We start from the raw sequence: 17,248 nt of genomic DNA, 5'->3' as shown, positions 1-17,248 counted from the left end.
TCCGCCATGGCCTCCCGAGTCCCCTGCTCCGCCATGGCCTCCCGAGTCCCCGGATCCGCCATGGCCTCCCGAGTCCCCTGCTCCGCCATGGCCTCCCGAGTCCCCGGATCCGCCATGGCACCCCGAACGGGTATCGCTCTGGAGGCCCACTGTCCCGTGTCTGTCCTGAGGGACCTCCAGAGTGCCCACCCCCCCTCCCCATTGGTTGTTATATGGCGTGAGGACACGCCTTCCGGAGGGGGGCGTTATGTCAGACTCTGTTCCATGTTTTGTGTGTGTCCTGCTCCCCATTTGCCTTCCCATGCCCTTATTTGGTAAGTTTCCTGTTCCTGTCCTGATTAGTTTAGTTCATTTGTCCCAGGTGTTTCCCTTGATGTTTCACTGCTCCCAGGTGTGTCTCGTCATCCCCTCCTCCTGTGTGTGTGTGTGTGTGTGTGTGTGTGTGTGTGTGTGTGTATAAAGTGTTCCCAGTCCCTAGTTCTCTGTCTGCTGTTGAACGTCTTCCTGTGAACGTCTTCCTGTGTTCGTCTCCCTTGGTTCCTTGGTGCAAATAAAGTCCTGTCAACATATTCTCCAGCGTCTCCTCGTCCCTCGTGTGTGTGCAACGTGACAATAAGAGACTTTCAAAGACATTTAAAAATCTTACCGACCCCAAATTTTTTAACAGTATTGATTTAAGTTAAAAAACCTAGATATTTTACCACTAGGCTACACCAAAAAAGTACACATCTGGTGGGATTACACCGATACATTCCTCACTTCATCTGGAACATTCTTTGAAAACACACAGCTATAACAGAATTTTTATAGCGGTCATTATGTACTGCTTTCTGCTCGATTGACTTAAGTATTGAGAAAGAGAACGATGCTGTGATTGCGCTGTGAAAGAAGCATACAAGACAGAGATAAAGGGAGAGAAACCGGGACAAAACAGAAATTGCAAAGAGATCTCTTTCCTTTCTCTTTTGAACACCAGCACCTATTGACCCTCTCCAGTTCCAGTGTCAATCACCTTAATGAACAAGAAAGCGAGGTAAAAAGAGGCCAAGTGAGAAAGAGAGGGATGTCCACTCCCTAGGTATAATTCCTGGCAATTTTTCCACTTACCCTCAACGGACCAAATAGCAGAGCTGCCTTTCGCTTTTGTCAGGTAATTCACACACTTAAGAGTCAATCCAGTTTATTCTTCCAGGCCGCAGCAGGCAAGGGTGAGGAAAATAAGTCTAAAAGCCAGAGACTTATTTTTGTAGTCTTCCTCGTGTCTGGATGAATTCATAAGAGCTGGATCTCAGCAGTTCCCTTGAGAGTGCTAACAAACTTAGCTATTAATATACTTTCAGGGCTCATTTTAATCGAATGCATCTTCCTGTTCTGCCGGCAGAGATCTTTTGATCATGCCAAAAATGCAGGAGGAACGGCGCTTAATTAAGAAGTACGACCCAAAAGAACTTCACAGATCACCTTTGAACACTGTCAGTGAATGGCAAATTGCTCGATCAGAAAAACTTGAAACATCTTCACCTAGAACTTTCGGTTCTTGAGTGCCTAGTGTAAAAAAGGATGACTTTCTAGTTTAGTTTCGAGTTTTGCAACCATTTTGTGCAATGAGCCTCATTCAAATAGCTAGAGAAACTATTGCATGTTTCGTAGAAACACAAAATCAGAATAAAGTTTTACAGTTTTACCAATGACTTGCACTGAAATTAATTTTGCTTGTTTTTGTCAGGGTTCTGTCACTTCGGTCTAGTTTATTCATGGTTTTGTGACAGAGCCCTGACACTCCCTTCATGTCGTTTGTGTCCTGTATCCTTGTTTCATGTTGGAGCGTGGTGTTCGGATCCTGGCACTCATGTCTTGTTGAGTTTCGTTTTCGTGTTGGGGTTCGGACACTCGCGCTCCATGTTCTGTCTTGTTGTGGGAGCGTGCGGGCTCGACTTCGCTCGGGCCGTGCACTCTTCTGTCTGCGTGTGTGTTGTGTCTTGTGTAGCACGCGGTTCGTGTTCAGCTGCGTGCTCTCGTTGTTGTGTTGTTGCACGCAGTTCGTGTTCCTATCGGCTGCATGCTTTTATGTTGTCATGTCTTGTGTGAACACGCAGATTATGAGTATTCTCTTTAGCTGCGTGTTTGTGTTTTGTTTTGTTCAAGCACATGGCTTGTGATTGTTTTGCTGGCCATGTGCTTGTGTTTTTGTTTTGTGTGAGCACATGGCTTTTGTCCTTGTTTTCTGTGTGCCATGTGCTCTCATGTCTATTGTCTTGACCCCACCCATCTCGTTTCCTGATTATTGGTTCATTTGCCCCACCTGTCTACCCTTGTTACCCTCCTCGTTGGGTCCCTATTTATTCTCCTTGTGTTTGCAATCCTGGGCGAATTCGTCGTCGAATGTTGAGTGTGTGCCTTGTGTCTTGCCTTGCCTTGTGCAGCTGTGTTTTTCCCCCACGGGGTAGTTTTTGTTGTTGTTTTTGTATTATTTTATAAATAAAAGCCCATCTCCTGCACCACTGAGTCCTCGCTCCATCCCTTTAACCAAACCCTGACAGTTTTCATGAATGAGGCCAAAATGTCAGTAATTACCTGAGTGAGAAATTCTGCCATTGGCTTGCTTTTTTCATCATAAAAACAGATTTTATGGACTGTCCTTTTCTATGATCTAAAAAGTATATCTTTTTATGTTATTTTCAGTTTCAGAAAAGTCAAAACCTTTTTGCACAATCAGTGTAATTCACATTGTTTGTAAAACCCTTCATAAAATTGTTTATAAAACCATATAACCATAAGGAAAATACAAAATGTCTTGTTTCAGGATGCTATTGACAGTCACAGATGGTTAATGGGGAAGAAAAAACTCTAATCTAAAAATCCTAAAATTAAAAAAAATTTAAATTGCACATTATAAACATTGAAAATCATTATTATGGGTTGTGACTTTCAGTGTTATTGTTATTAACCAAAAGTAAAACTACTAAAAAAAAAAACCTCTTTAGAAATATAAATATGAATATATATATTATACATTTTATTTCAGTTAATTGCCAAGCCAACATTTCTAATTTTCATTTAAAGGGGTCATATGATGTTGCTAAAAAGAACATTATTTTGTGTATTTGGTGTAATGAAATGTGTTCCAGGATCAGTAAACAGTCCTCCATAAAATGTGCTGCACACATCTGAATATTTGGGTTGAAGTGTTCTGGAACAGTGTTGTAAATACAACTTAACCACTGATTTCTAGTCGAGTGAGCGGAGGCTGGCGGCTTGAGTGAGCGGAGGCCGGCGGCTAGAGTGAGCAAAGGCCGGCGGATTGAGTGAGCGGAGGCCGGCGGCTAGAGTGAGCAAAGGCCGGCGGCTAGAGTGTGCGGAGGCCGGCGGGCTTGCGGCAACCACATGTGACAACCCCGGGCTGGACTCCGCTTCGTCCATGGTGAAAGCCGATCCGGCGATCCACAGCGCGAAGTTGATGTATTTCCTCAGCGACCAGCACGGATCAGCTCTAGGCATGACGAAGCGGATATCGTCCTCTTTTGGAAGGCCAAACAAAGTAGTTTCGCTTTCACAACGAAACACACGGCAACAACAATACTACAGCGAGATTCAAAGTTACGCCTTCTTTCTTTGCGTGAACATTTGGGCGGTGTTATGCAAATCTTCCCACATCGTGACGTAGACATGTGGGGGCGTGTTAGAATGAGCCGTTTTAGGTAGGCGTGGTTGACTCTTAACTTTTATAAAGAATATCTCTTTGGATTTGAGACTTTAGTGTTTGTAACTTTACAGATCTTCTTTATGCACCAAGAGCTTGTATCACTTCAAAGAGAAAGGAAAAATTTAAATCGCATCATATGACCCCTTTAAGTACTAGAATAATTAAGCTAAAACTGAAAAAAATTCAATAAAGCTAAATAAAAAATATGAATAAAAATTCCAAATGTACATAAAAAAATTACTAAAACATAACTAAAATTAAAATGAAAATTGGAAATATAAAAAAAAGGTAACGCTTTATTTTAAGATGTTCTTGTTACACATGCTACATGTACTTACTATTATAATAACAATAAATTATGCACAGTTACATGCAAGCAACCCTAAGCCAAACCCTCATCCTAACCATATAGTAAGTACATGTAGTTAATTAATATTACTCAGCACTTAAATGTATAATTATACTGTAACAAGGACACCTTAAAAATAAAGTGTAGCCAAAAATAAAAGCAATTTCAAAATATTAATAATGCTATAGAAATAATACTAAAAATAGGCTTTAGTTAAAAAAAGTGTTATTTTTTTAGTCTCATTGGTCCAAAGTCCTGCTCTGATAGGCTGTGATTTTGTCATTTCACGCAGCATGTTTGCTTTCAGTGAGGACAGAATAATTACTTGACACATCTGTTTAGGACACAGAGTAAGTTTTTTTTTCAAGGTAAGTACTCTACAATCCATCACAAAAAGGGTCTTAACAACAAGCAGGTCTTGAATCACAATTACTATACACTCCGTGGTTCTGGATTGGCATGGACATGATTTCAAGTCCCATGTGTCTGAGTGTGTGATCTGGTTAGCTGTCTTTAGAGAACAGTTTGGTGAAAGAACAGTTAGCAGTATCTATTGGCTAGTTATTTCAGTCACAGCATGTCTGGTCATGTTTAATGGTCTTCGTCTTAGTCCCAAAATATGATTTAACCCTGTATCTGAGTTCAGAGTTTCATCACTGATAAGATGTGATTTTTCCTCAGGTCACTAATGCATAAATATATTAATGTATAATAGCTCATTTAACATAAAGGTCCTTTTTGAGTGAACCAGCTCTGCACACAAAATATTTTAAACTTATACAGTATGAGCAGGGCTTCCATATCTGACCTCTTAACGTGCATGTTAAGCGACGTGTAACGGCAATAATTAATTAAAAGTGTCAAACTCATCCAGCCACAGCGGACCAAATTAAAGAGGTGAGTCTCTGAGGGCTCTCAATATGACTGAGTGATACCACAAATCTACCTTCAGCAACTACACATGTTCAGACAGTCCTCCAGTCAAACTCATTACAGCTGTATATCCGTGAAGGTTAGATATCTGATATCTCAGTATCTCCGAGCTGTTTAAAGTTGTGTGGTTAAACTCAGCAATTGGGTCATGAGGTCTGTTACTCACAGTCATGTCAAGTGAGTAAACAACAGTTGAGAGCTTTTAAAGTTATAAACAACAGCAGGCGATTTAAGAGCCATGCTCATTTGTGGATTCATTTTAGTGCTGTCAAACGATTAATCGTAATTAATCGCATAAAAATAAAAGTTTGTTTACATAATATATGTGTGTGTACTGTGTATATTTATTATGTATATATAAATACACACACATGCATGTATATATTTAAGAAAAATATGTTACATTTATATAATAAATATATTTTTATATGATATAATTTATATGAATATAAATATATACATGTAAATATATGTAAATATTTTCAAAATATATGCTGTATGTGTGTGTCTTTATATATACATAAATATACACAGTACACACACATATATTATGTAAACAAAAACTTTTGGATACGATTAAACGCGATTAATCATTTGACAGCATTAATTAATTTAATCGTTCGCTCATTATTTATTCATTCATTTATTCACTTATACATTTTGTTCCCTTATTTACAGTGAATCACTTACTCTCTTGCTTCTTAATGCACTCACTTAAATTCAACTGCTTATTAAAGGAATAGTTCACCCAGAAATGAAATTTCTGCCATCATCTTCTCACCCTCAAGTTGTTACAAACCAGTATGAGTTCTTTCAGCTTTTGAAGAATGTTTTTAACCAAACGGTTGACGGTAGCCATTTACTTTATTTTGAAATTCAATGGATACCGTCAACTGTTTGGTTGCCAACATTCTTCAAAATATCTTCATTTGGGTTCGGCAGAAGAAAAAAACTCAGACTCAGATTTGGAAACAAACCTCAAAACTCAGATTTGGAACAACCAAAAGGATGAGTGAATGATGACAGAATTTTTCATTTTTGGGTGAACTATTCCTTTAACTTATTCACTCACTCATTCACACACTCCAATTCATCCAGCCGTTGTTATAAACAACAGCAGGCAATTTAAGAGTCACACTCATTTGTGGATTCCTTTTTATTATTCACTCACTTATTTATTCCTTTGTTCATTCATTCACTTCAAACTTTCTCTATTTACTCAGTGAATCACTAATTCATTAACTTCTTAACTCTTTCCTCCCCAACGTTTTTTTTTTTTTTTTTAAGTTGCCAGCCAGCACCAGCATTATTGATAATTTTCACAAAAACTTCATGGCCCCCAGAATCTAAACATACAATATATCAAACAACAGAGGCTCTGCTTTTAAACAGAACAAACCATTTTATTCTAGCTTCATGCATTGTTTTTTTTTAATCAACAATTGTGAATGTGGGTAATTTTCTCTAAAAAAAGCAACATTTTGAACAAAAAGTTGGGAAAATTGTCTATTTGTCAAAGACTAAATCCGGATTAAATTCAGAACGATGATCAAAACACAGATTTGCACAGCTTGCACAGTCCTATACCTCTTCATGAGTTCAACATTTCATTCAGTAATTTATGCTTCTATCGCTTGTTTCTTCTTCTTCTTCACTTGTTTTTGGATCTGGAGTTTCTGTACTATTTCAGATGATGCATAATAGCGCACCCTACCATATAGCAGTGAAAACATGGATTGCAGGAAAATTCCTTCAATGGCGGGGAAAAAGATAACTTGCTCATTTACTCACTTCACATCAACTGCTTTACTTATTCACTCACTCATTTGCTCACTCACTCCATTCATTCAGCCCTCACTTATATACACTACTGATTTTTTTAAAGGAATTTGTATTTTTATTAAGGAAGGATTCATTCAATTGATCAAAAGTGACTTACAACAGACTTTTATAATGTTACAAAGATACTGTTTCAAATAAATGCTGTTCTTATGAACTTTCTATTCACCAAAGAATCCTGAAAAAAATGCATCACTGTTTCCACAGAAATGTTAAGCAGCACAGCTGTTTTCAATGTTGATAATAAGAGGAAATGTTTCTTGAGCACCAAATGAGCATATTAGAATGAAGGATCATGTGACACTGAAGACTGTAGTAATGGCTGCTAAAAACATTAAAAACTGACCCCAAACTTTTGAACGGTAGTGTATGTGTCCTCATGTAGACCGCTGAATGTAGATTACAGAGGCTCAGGATGCCGCCGCTATGAAGCACCCTGACAAACATGAATTAATCCAGTTTACTGTCTAGCTGCAGGAGTGACTCATAGGCAGCTTGACTCAGGGACACGTCAAAATAGACACATTCAAATAAAAGTGTTCTAGTGTAAATCCACATCGTGAAGGGAGGACGAGTAAATACAAACAAACAATCTGATACAAATACTTCTACAAACACTCTCATGCACACACATATTGAAGACCTTCAAGGCTGAGGCCCAATGGAGCTTAATATGGGAGATAAATTGCCTCAGACTTGACGCTCAATGCAAGGTAAGAATAAATCCTGGTAACAGTTCAAAGTTAATTTTGTCAACTTCTAGGCGTAGGCTATGCTAGCATACAGATGGCATCAAAGCTAAATGGCATGGACTAAAAGCCACAAAAGTCCAATTTGAAATACCATGGGGTCTTTAAAAGCCTTCCTAAAGCAAGAAATAAGTCTTTCTCTCCCACGTATAACTGCGGTATAGCTCATTTTTTGTAGTCACTTGTTGTTTAACAGACACTTTTTTATAGAACAGTTCAGACTAACTGCATGAGTTGCCTTGGAGCAATGGATTTAAATGACACACTCAAACGCACAACGATAACAGAAAAGGATTGTGATTTCAGTAGGTTTCTTTGAAATCCATTCTGCAGACTTTATGTCAGAAGTCCAGATCCTTAAACAACACTATCATGAAGAAGATCCTGAACACAACACAGCCTTATATAACACTGTGGTAGGGTATTAGTGTATTTTTAAAGGGAAAATCTAATGGAAAATAGGAGTTCTCTTGCACTTTGGAAATAATAAAAAGATGTGAACTTCACCAGAAAGAAAAGGTTAGCCAATCATGAGAGAATTCACAAATAAAATCCATAAAAACAAAGGTATGACTGTTTTAGCGCAAGAAATACAGTAACATTGAGTGTATCAGAAAAATTTAAATTCTACTAAAGTGTGCAGTACATTTTATTAATGAGTAAATGGGTGAATAATTTCTATATGTAGTCTAATACATTTAAATTGTGTTATTACTAAGCTAAAACAAACTAAGTTAATTGTAAATTTGATTAAAGCTGAAATAAAATAAAAAACATAAATATTAGATGACAAATGCATTTTATATAAAAATAATTTAAATGAATTAATATTAGAAATGTTGCCTTGGTAATTAACTAAAATGAAATAAGTTTAAGTACTACAATTACTACAAAAAACTGAAATTACATATTTTTTAAAATAATTGTATAAAGTATAGCTAAATGGAAATCTATACAAACAAAAACTAATAAAATGACAAAATCACATAACACATTTACTAAAATGAAAACTGAAAATATGAAAATGAAAATAATTCAATAAATTTAGATTATACCAATGATGATCTGAATCTTTTAAGTGTGACAAATATGCAAAAAATAAAAAAAAAACAGGAAGGGGGCAAAAACCTTTTCACAGCACTGTATGTGTGATATGTATGGATTTATGCTTGTTAAAGCATTATTATAGCATTGCTTAATAATGATTATTGAAGCACTGAGCTAAAATCAAACTGTTCTGCAATCTGTCTTGAGTTGAGTGCTATGTGTGAGGCATGAAGAGCTGCTGTTTCTTTGTATAGCATCCAAAATCAGTCACTTATCGGGTTCCTTTTCAGTTCACTTAGAAGGCAGCTGCCTATGTAGACAGTACACAGCAAAGCAGCTCAGTAGATTTACAGCAGAGCTAGTATGTCTACAGTGGAAATTATAACAATTGTATCACTCAGGCCCAAAAACACACACTTACAACCTCCACAATATGAACAGAGAAAAAGACCCAAACATCTTTAGTGGACGGTACAGAGGGAGGAAGAGACCTTTCAGTAAACTACTCAGACATTAATGAGTCTGTCTCTCTCTCGTTCTTTCTTTATCTCTAATGATTTGGTTAATTCTCCTGAAGGAGACTTTGGCTCATGTTGTGCGAGTCGGCTGCCATTGCGAGATAAAATTTTGGCCTGCGTGTTCTAACTGGCAAAGACAAGGCCCCGCAGAGGTCACACACAAACAGACGGACGGACACACACACCGAATCAACACAGCCTTGTGCCTGTAATTGAAAATGACGGGAAAAAACCTTCACGTTGAAACGAGGTGAGTAAATGTCTTCAAGGATGGACTTTATTACATGACAACACATGTAGACGAGGAGGAGAGGAGAGGGAGGACGATGCAAAAATGAACACACACACTAGCATCAATTCTCAAGGTGCTTGTAGGATCGGCCTATTAGAGCCTGTCAAATATACAACATAATTAACAGCTCACTGGTGTGAAACAAGAATATGTCCAACTGCTAATTGCGTAACCTATGATTGGACATCGTGAGTGAACTAGAGATGAAGAAATATTCGTAACTCAGTACAGATATAGCACAAGCAAAAATATGTATAGCTGCTCCAAAAAATATAGTTGTTTGAGTATAAAGCAATATTAAGCTGTCAAAATCAAGTCATTTAAACAGGAATTCAGTTTTGCTTGAGGGGGAAGATATTTCGCATCAGGTTCAAGTTGGTTATGCAAATTCGGAAGTTGCTTGGTTTGAAAGTGACTTTTGTGTGAGCTGTGATTCATACATCACTACACTAATGACAATATACCTTTATACCAGCCAAATTTCACTGAAATGTCAAAGTTTCTCCAACATTTTGCTAATGTGACTTGGATACTGTCCAAGGGAACAGTTCACCCAAAAATAAAAATGTACTCATCCAAACTGTTGTTGTCCATCAAATGAAAATGATTTGGTTCCAAAACACTATTGGATTGTATAGACTAGAGGAAAAAAAACACACTGACTGGATGTTTATATGATAATGTATTGTTAAGGATACACAAAACAGGAAAGCATTTTGTTGTAGTTAGTATTTCATCACTATATAAATTCAGGTCTTGTCAAATTAACAACGAGCAGGAATTTCAAAAGGTGTGTATCTTTATCAAAACATTACCTTGTTATAAGTTGGGAAACAAATAACAATCTTCAACAGACAAATTGGGAGGAAACTTTCCAGTGGTGAATTTTTTGAGGAGGGAGGTTGTTTAAAATTGACTGTGATAGATACTGACATACAGTAGATCTCCAGAAGAGAAACGACAGAATGAATGTCTTTTAAACTTCACCTTCTAAAGCAACAGCAAAGTCAACTCCTTTTATTGAGAACATCCTGACAAACACTCGAAGGCAGGCAGACATAAAGATGCAATACGCTGAAATAGCTAACAAAATACTTGCAGGGAACCAACTATATATAACATTATTTGGTCCCACTATCAATAAGGCCTGCATAAAGACTATTAACATATTAATAGTTCATATTATAATCCATTATATGCCTGGTGACACATGAAAATTGGTGCTAATCATGTATTTAATGCATATTCATTAAAGTATGAATATGAAAGCACTATTGAAAAATCCATATTGTGACATACAACAGATTAAAAGATGTAAAAGACATCGCAAAAGCAAAATACTTTAATGCATAAAGAATGCATTTTTTAATATAAATATGTAACGGCGGGGACCAAGGGTCTACATTGAAAATCTGGGATTTCTTTTCATTTAAAGATGGATATAAACAAAGAACTGGGAGTTTGAAAATGCACAACGTAAATGAAGAAATATTTAAAATTTTGCATTATTATAGGTCACTGATCAAATTTGGGACATTGACCATGTTTTAACTTCTTTGTAAAAGTCAGATGTTTTAATGGATCATCAGGTTTTGCAGAAACTTGTGAAGTCCCTGACATTTTCTTCACAAAATGTTTAATTTCAGATTAGATCATTGGCAGCATAATAATTTGTCGATTTGAAAAGAATGCAAAATAGAAGCATTTTTGACTTTCAGATCACACTGTGCTGTACATACCCAACTAGATGATTAATTACATAGACTTTATGGTTTTGATTGTGGAATCAGCGAAAATAAATAACATATTGCCATTTGAGACATGTTTATGTGCCTAGATTTGATTTTAGCATTCATGCATGATCAGCAACAACATAAAGCTTTGCTGCCTGCTTCTGGTGTTAGTATACTTCATCATAACACCTCCTGTTCCATACCACCATCATCACCCATCACAGCAGGCCTGCATTTTATCAAATCGTTCCATTTGATTTGATTTGATTGAAACAGAAAAGCAGGGCTGTATAATACTTACAGATTAATCAAAAATATTAATAAAAGATCCTTTTAAAAACACTCTGGCTGAAGCAATATATTACACCAGATCCAGAGATGGTTGTAAATAACCGTTGGCCATAAATCTCATCTAAAGATCAATGAGTATGCAATTTTCCAGATGTGTTAATCCTGATCTGGATATGTTTTAATCTTGAGGATTAGATGTTTAGGACAATAATAAACTCGAATGGATTACAGTCTTCACAGTCAGTGGTGGCTTTTGAAAGGTTTTGCTGATTAAGGATGAAATCTGCGATGTTCTCAGAGTAATAGCACTAACATAACACACTGCAGAAAATTCAGTCCGCCAGTGAGGTAAGAAAAAATAAACTAAATTCAAAATACACTACTGTTCAAATTTGTAAATTTTTGAAAGAAATTAAAACTATTTTTTTTCAGCAAGGACACGTTCAATTAATCAAAAGTGACAGAAATGTTAAAAATATGTTTATTTCTATTTCAAATAAATGCTGTTCTTTCTGAAAAAAATTGTTGTTTTACCGTTTCTATAAACGGCACAACTGTTTTCAACATTGATAATAAAAAGAAATGTTTCTTGTGCAACAAATCAGCATATTAGTACAATTTCTGAAGCATCATGAGAGACTGAAGACTGACAAAAATACTAATTAATGAATTTTGAAGTGTGTACACACAAAAACAATAACTCTCACATTTAAATGCAATTGTCACTCTTAAAAAACTGCATTGTGTATGTGGCCATGTTGTGGTTACATTCAGAGAGAGGAAGAAGGCCTTGAACAAAGAGAAGGAGAGATAGAAAGGTACTAGTGGTATCTCTAGAGATACAGAGAGGCAGGAACAGAGATTCTGTCAGACAATTAAAAATGCATATGACACCAGAGACAAGTGTCTGATGAATTTAGTTTTAAACCGTGCATAATCAACATCTGGCATGCAAGCACTAACAAACAATGTAAACAGAAAGAACAAGAGGTAAGAGACACAGACTGTCAAATACTTCTAAATGTTTGTTCAAGTGGGTGCACGCATCATAGACAAGAATCTCATATTAATGATTTAGCCGCCCACAGACCACTCAAATCCAGATCAACCTGCTGCTCAAAACAAAAACTACAGTTAGGCACCTTCTCTTTCTCAGAATAAGCTGAGCCTGTCTGGCCTGCTGACTCAGCATTGTCCCTTTTCTAGTAAATTCTCTCTCAAGTGATCTCATTTCTATTTTTTGGATTCCATCTGTTGGTTAAATTAGATTTAGTAATCAAAAAGCATATCTAATCAATAGAACTCATAAAACTTTATTTAATAAAATAATTTTAATTGAATAAATAATTTATTGATTATTTTTTTTTACAATAATATGTCCCTTATTCATTCATTCAGAAATTCTGTAATTTCATTGTTAAATTGTTGTGGATTTATGATTTCATACAATTTTATTGTCAGAAATGGTGGTGATAAAGGTATAAAACAAACAAACAAAAATAATACTTTTTTAAAAGGTAATCAAATAAAAATTAACAATTTTTTATTTTTATTTTTGGCAAACATAGTGCTGCACAACAAAGGTTTACTGTTAAATATTCTTATAAATTCCTTATAAATAAAGATTTCATAATTTTAGTACTAATAATATTATCACATAATATTATTATTATTATCACTAAGAAATACATTCTTCTACAACAGTAATATATTTGTCACAATTTCTTCAAGTTATACCAATTGTTTATTTTAACGGGTTGTCGTGAGGACCTTTGAGTTTCTGTGTATATTCATATATTTGTATATTCAAAGACACCAGCTCATATTGCATTTGATTAATTGTGCAGCCCTACTTTTGATTTATTTTATTTCAAACTTCCCAATTTGCCTGATGTGAATTTGGTACTTTTGGATCTGAATGACGGTACTGTTGGAATTTTTGGAAGATTTGCAAGGGTCTCATCATTGGTAACCAAGTTACAGGAAATACTCAGACAATACCAGAGAGTGCCATTCAGTGTTTCATGTATCAGTAAATGATGGAGAAACTTTTGAGAAACATTTTAAATGGCAAGTTTATAAATTAAATCCAAATGGGACTAACAAAAAAATTAAGTAATTAATTTGCACTCTTTATATGAGTTAATTATAACCAAAGCTAAAGGTGTATCAAATATAGAATTACACAGAACAGAATAAAATGTTATAATACCAAATTAGGCAAACCCATTAACTGTGTTAAACTTATTTAAATCAATTTCTTATAAATACAGTGAAATCAACCCTTAAACTGCATGAATTCAAAATTCCTCAAACTTCTAAGGATAAACTATTGAACACCTCTAAAAGTTCATACATACTATGGCTAGATTCTGTCATATTCTGCTCATATACTCTCTGGTGTCTATTTAAACTACTAATAGTTTTCTATTTAAACTATTTAAATATACGCCTGCTAAAACCACAATTTACGTATGAACACCTACAAATATTAATGAGATGCTACTCTCTCTCTCTGTCTGTCTCTCTCCAGATGTCATCGTCTGGTTTCCATCCTCTGGTCCAGATGGATGCCTACTCTCTCTTCCTGCTCAGCCTCACTTCACCACAGACAACATGTCGAGAGATGAGTCACACACTTATACTCACAGAAGACAGCATGAGATGCTAAAAAAGTCAAATAACGTGACATGCTAGCCTTTATTTCCATGGTTACATCGATTCGGTTGTGCTTACTCACAGTGACACTATGAAAGGTGTGCGTTCAAGTTATATGAGAGGCTCAACTTCAAGGTTCGGTGCTCTAACATCCTGACTTTATGACGCCACCTGTCTCTTATGCAGTCGAGTAGGTTCCATCGGAACACTGTGGGGACATGCCTCAAAATATTAATATTAATGTTTATATATGCTTGCAAGTGAGCATGTCCCTGTTGAAAAAAACAGCATATGTTGGTTAGGTATGTTTTGAAGCATGGTAGCTGGTTTAAGCTGGTCCTGAGCAGGAGCTAGTTGTTTAGGACCAGCTTAGGACCAGCACATGACCAGCTTAAACCAGCTTCAAAACATACCTAACCAGCATATGCTGGTTTTATCAACAGGGGTTGTGCCTGTTAATATCAAAAGCAGTATCTACAGTATGTGCAAGTATTTAGCTGGATATATATTTTTATACATATTATGTGTTAACACCAATATTAGAGTGCAATGCTTCTGAAATACAATATAAATCAATTATTATATTATATTATATTACATTTTTAAACATAAATGTATTCCTGTTATGGAAATGCTGAATTTTCAGCAGCAATTACTCATTCTAACATGCTAGTGATAATTCTTATTACTATTAATGTTGAAAACAGTTGTGATGCTTAATATTTTTGTGGAAACCAGGATACATTTTTTTAAAGATTCCTTGATAAATATAAAAGGTCAAAGGTCAAACTGTTTTTACGGTCACTTTTGATTAATGTGTCCTTCCATACTGATTAAAATAATTAATTTGTAAATAAACAAATACATCTTAACATCCCTACTTTTTGAAACATTTTAAATGGCAGTGTATTACATTTTTTTTATTATTATGCATTAACCCACTATTACTACAGCAAAGACAAATGATCTCAAGAGATTCGATGCTTCATTTACTAAATTAAGTTGAATTCTGTTTCTATTAGAATTCATTCCCTTCCAAACATCTATTCCTATGCTGTCCTATCTATCTCCACCACAAATTTAAAAACACAAACCAAACACCAATATCAACAAACACATCACATAGAAGACTCTGGTCCCTTTTAAATATAGGCAAGTACTTTCTGGTTTGCAAAAGACCTTCTGTGTTCCTGCTGAAATTTTAATATTCCAGCAACCGAAGAGAAGCTCCCATACTAGTATGGACATACAGTTTGAACAAAAAAAAAAAAAAACTCAAAAGCTCATAAACTTCTTAAAGGTCAATACAAAAGGACATAAAAATAAATCTAATGAGTCAATTAAAAAAAAAAAACAGTTATTTTTTTTTAAATCCCTCCTGCTGTCAGCTCTCTGCTCATCATTTCTTTGTTCTTTCTCCTTCTTATGTCCTTGTCATATTCATTCAACTCAACACTCTGTTTGTGGAGTTTCAGATCCTTTAAACGACTTTCAACATCTCCTTTCCTCTAAATTTTTGATTAGAAAAAATGACATTTCTCCAAATGGTGGATTTGACTGACAGTCATAAACCTCCTGTCCCCTAAAACACTGCGGAGAAACTAATGACTTAAAGAGATGATTTTCACATGGAACACTTTCCTTGCCCTTTTGTTCCTTTAGTTTTACATTCATTTGAAATGAGATTTATAAAGGTCTTCTGCATGGTACTTTTATGTCATTCTACTTTAAAAAGTATCTGGTTGTTTAAACGGAAAGATATGAAAAAAAAAAATCTGGCTTTAATTAGGAGCAAAAACAACTTTCTCCTTCACTCCCAGTGGAAAGACGAAATTAATGTCCTTTAAAAACCAAACTACAAAATGTGCCACACAATACGCACTAGTTTTTCTACAGCATATTGCCAATACAGAGAAATGAGATGGTTGAAATGTGAAAGGTGAAAGGGAGGGTCAATATGTTTAATTTAAAAGCACATCCACTTGAAAAAAAGTCAATATTTTGTCCCAGAGAGCCGATCTGAATAAAACATATTACCATTTCACATTACAATCACACACCATATGAACTCAAAACAATATATCTAATCTAATATCTAATCATTTTGCTTTATACAGCCACTGACAACCTACAAATCCATGTAACTGCATAACATTTACCATCATATAGTGTCTGATAGGCCTGTTTTACACATCAGCTGTGACATTTAACTGATATCACAAATGTTTTCATGCGACAGAGATAAGTTAACCCACAACATATCCGCATTAATTCCAAGCAACATTTTACTCATGAGCAGATTTAATAACTTTCATTATCAAGTCATTAACAAACATATTATGCCTACTGATCAGTAGTTGATTAAAATACCAATATATATTTATATACATACAGGCAAATATGTGACCCTGGACCACAAAACCAGTCTTAAGTCGCTGGGGTATATTTGTAGCAATAGTCAAAAATACATTGTATGGTTCAAAATTATTGATTTTTCTTTTATGCCAAAAATCATTAGGATATTAAGTAAAGATAATGTTCCATGAAGATATTTTGTAAATTTCCTACGGTAAATAAATTAAAACTTAATTTTTGATTAGTAATATGCTTAGCTAAGAACTTCATCTGGACAACTTTAAAGGCGATTTTCTCAATATTTTGATTTTTTTTGCACCCTCAGATTCCAGATTTTTAAATAGTTGTATCTCAGCCAAATATATTTTGATTTTTTTTGCACCCTCAGATTCCAGATTTTTAAATAGTTGTATCTCAGCCAAATATTATCCTAACAAACCACACATCAATGGAAAACTTATTTATTCAGCTTTTTCAGACGATGTATAAATCTCAATTTCGAAAAATTGACCCTTATGACTGGTTTTGTGTTCCAGCGTCACATATGTGAATTGTAGAGTTTAATGACTATTTGACTGTACTTCGAATACCCAAAGATCTGTTGAACTATATATCAAAGTTTGTTAATCTTAATAATGAAAGTTTTAATACAGTGATTCCTATTTTTTCAATTGCTTTTGAACTGTTTGAATGTAAGATCTACTGTAAGTTCTATTGAAATTACATACATTTCCAGTAGACATCATATATTGGAAAGCATATATATATATATATATATATA

The 17,248-nt window shown here is 35.2% G+C and overlaps 1 protein-coding gene across 1 annotated transcript in view; it reads right to left on the bottom strand.

Moving 5' to 3' along the window:
• Positions 1–17,248, bottom strand: part of LOC107692681 (protein sidekick-1-like) — a 231,304-nt gene that overhangs the window by 104,896 nt on the left and 109,160 nt on the right. The window lies entirely within an intron of this gene.

This window comes from Sinocyclocheilus anshuiensis, unplaced genomic scaffold (genome assembly GCF_001515605.1).
Source record: "Sinocyclocheilus anshuiensis isolate Anshui unplaced genomic scaffold, SAMN03320099.WGS_v1.1 scaffold50, whole genome shotgun sequence".
NCBI lineage: Eukaryota > Metazoa > Chordata > Actinopteri > Cypriniformes > Cyprinidae > Sinocyclocheilus > Sinocyclocheilus anshuiensis.
This window is presented reverse-complemented; position numbering and strand designations above follow the sequence as displayed.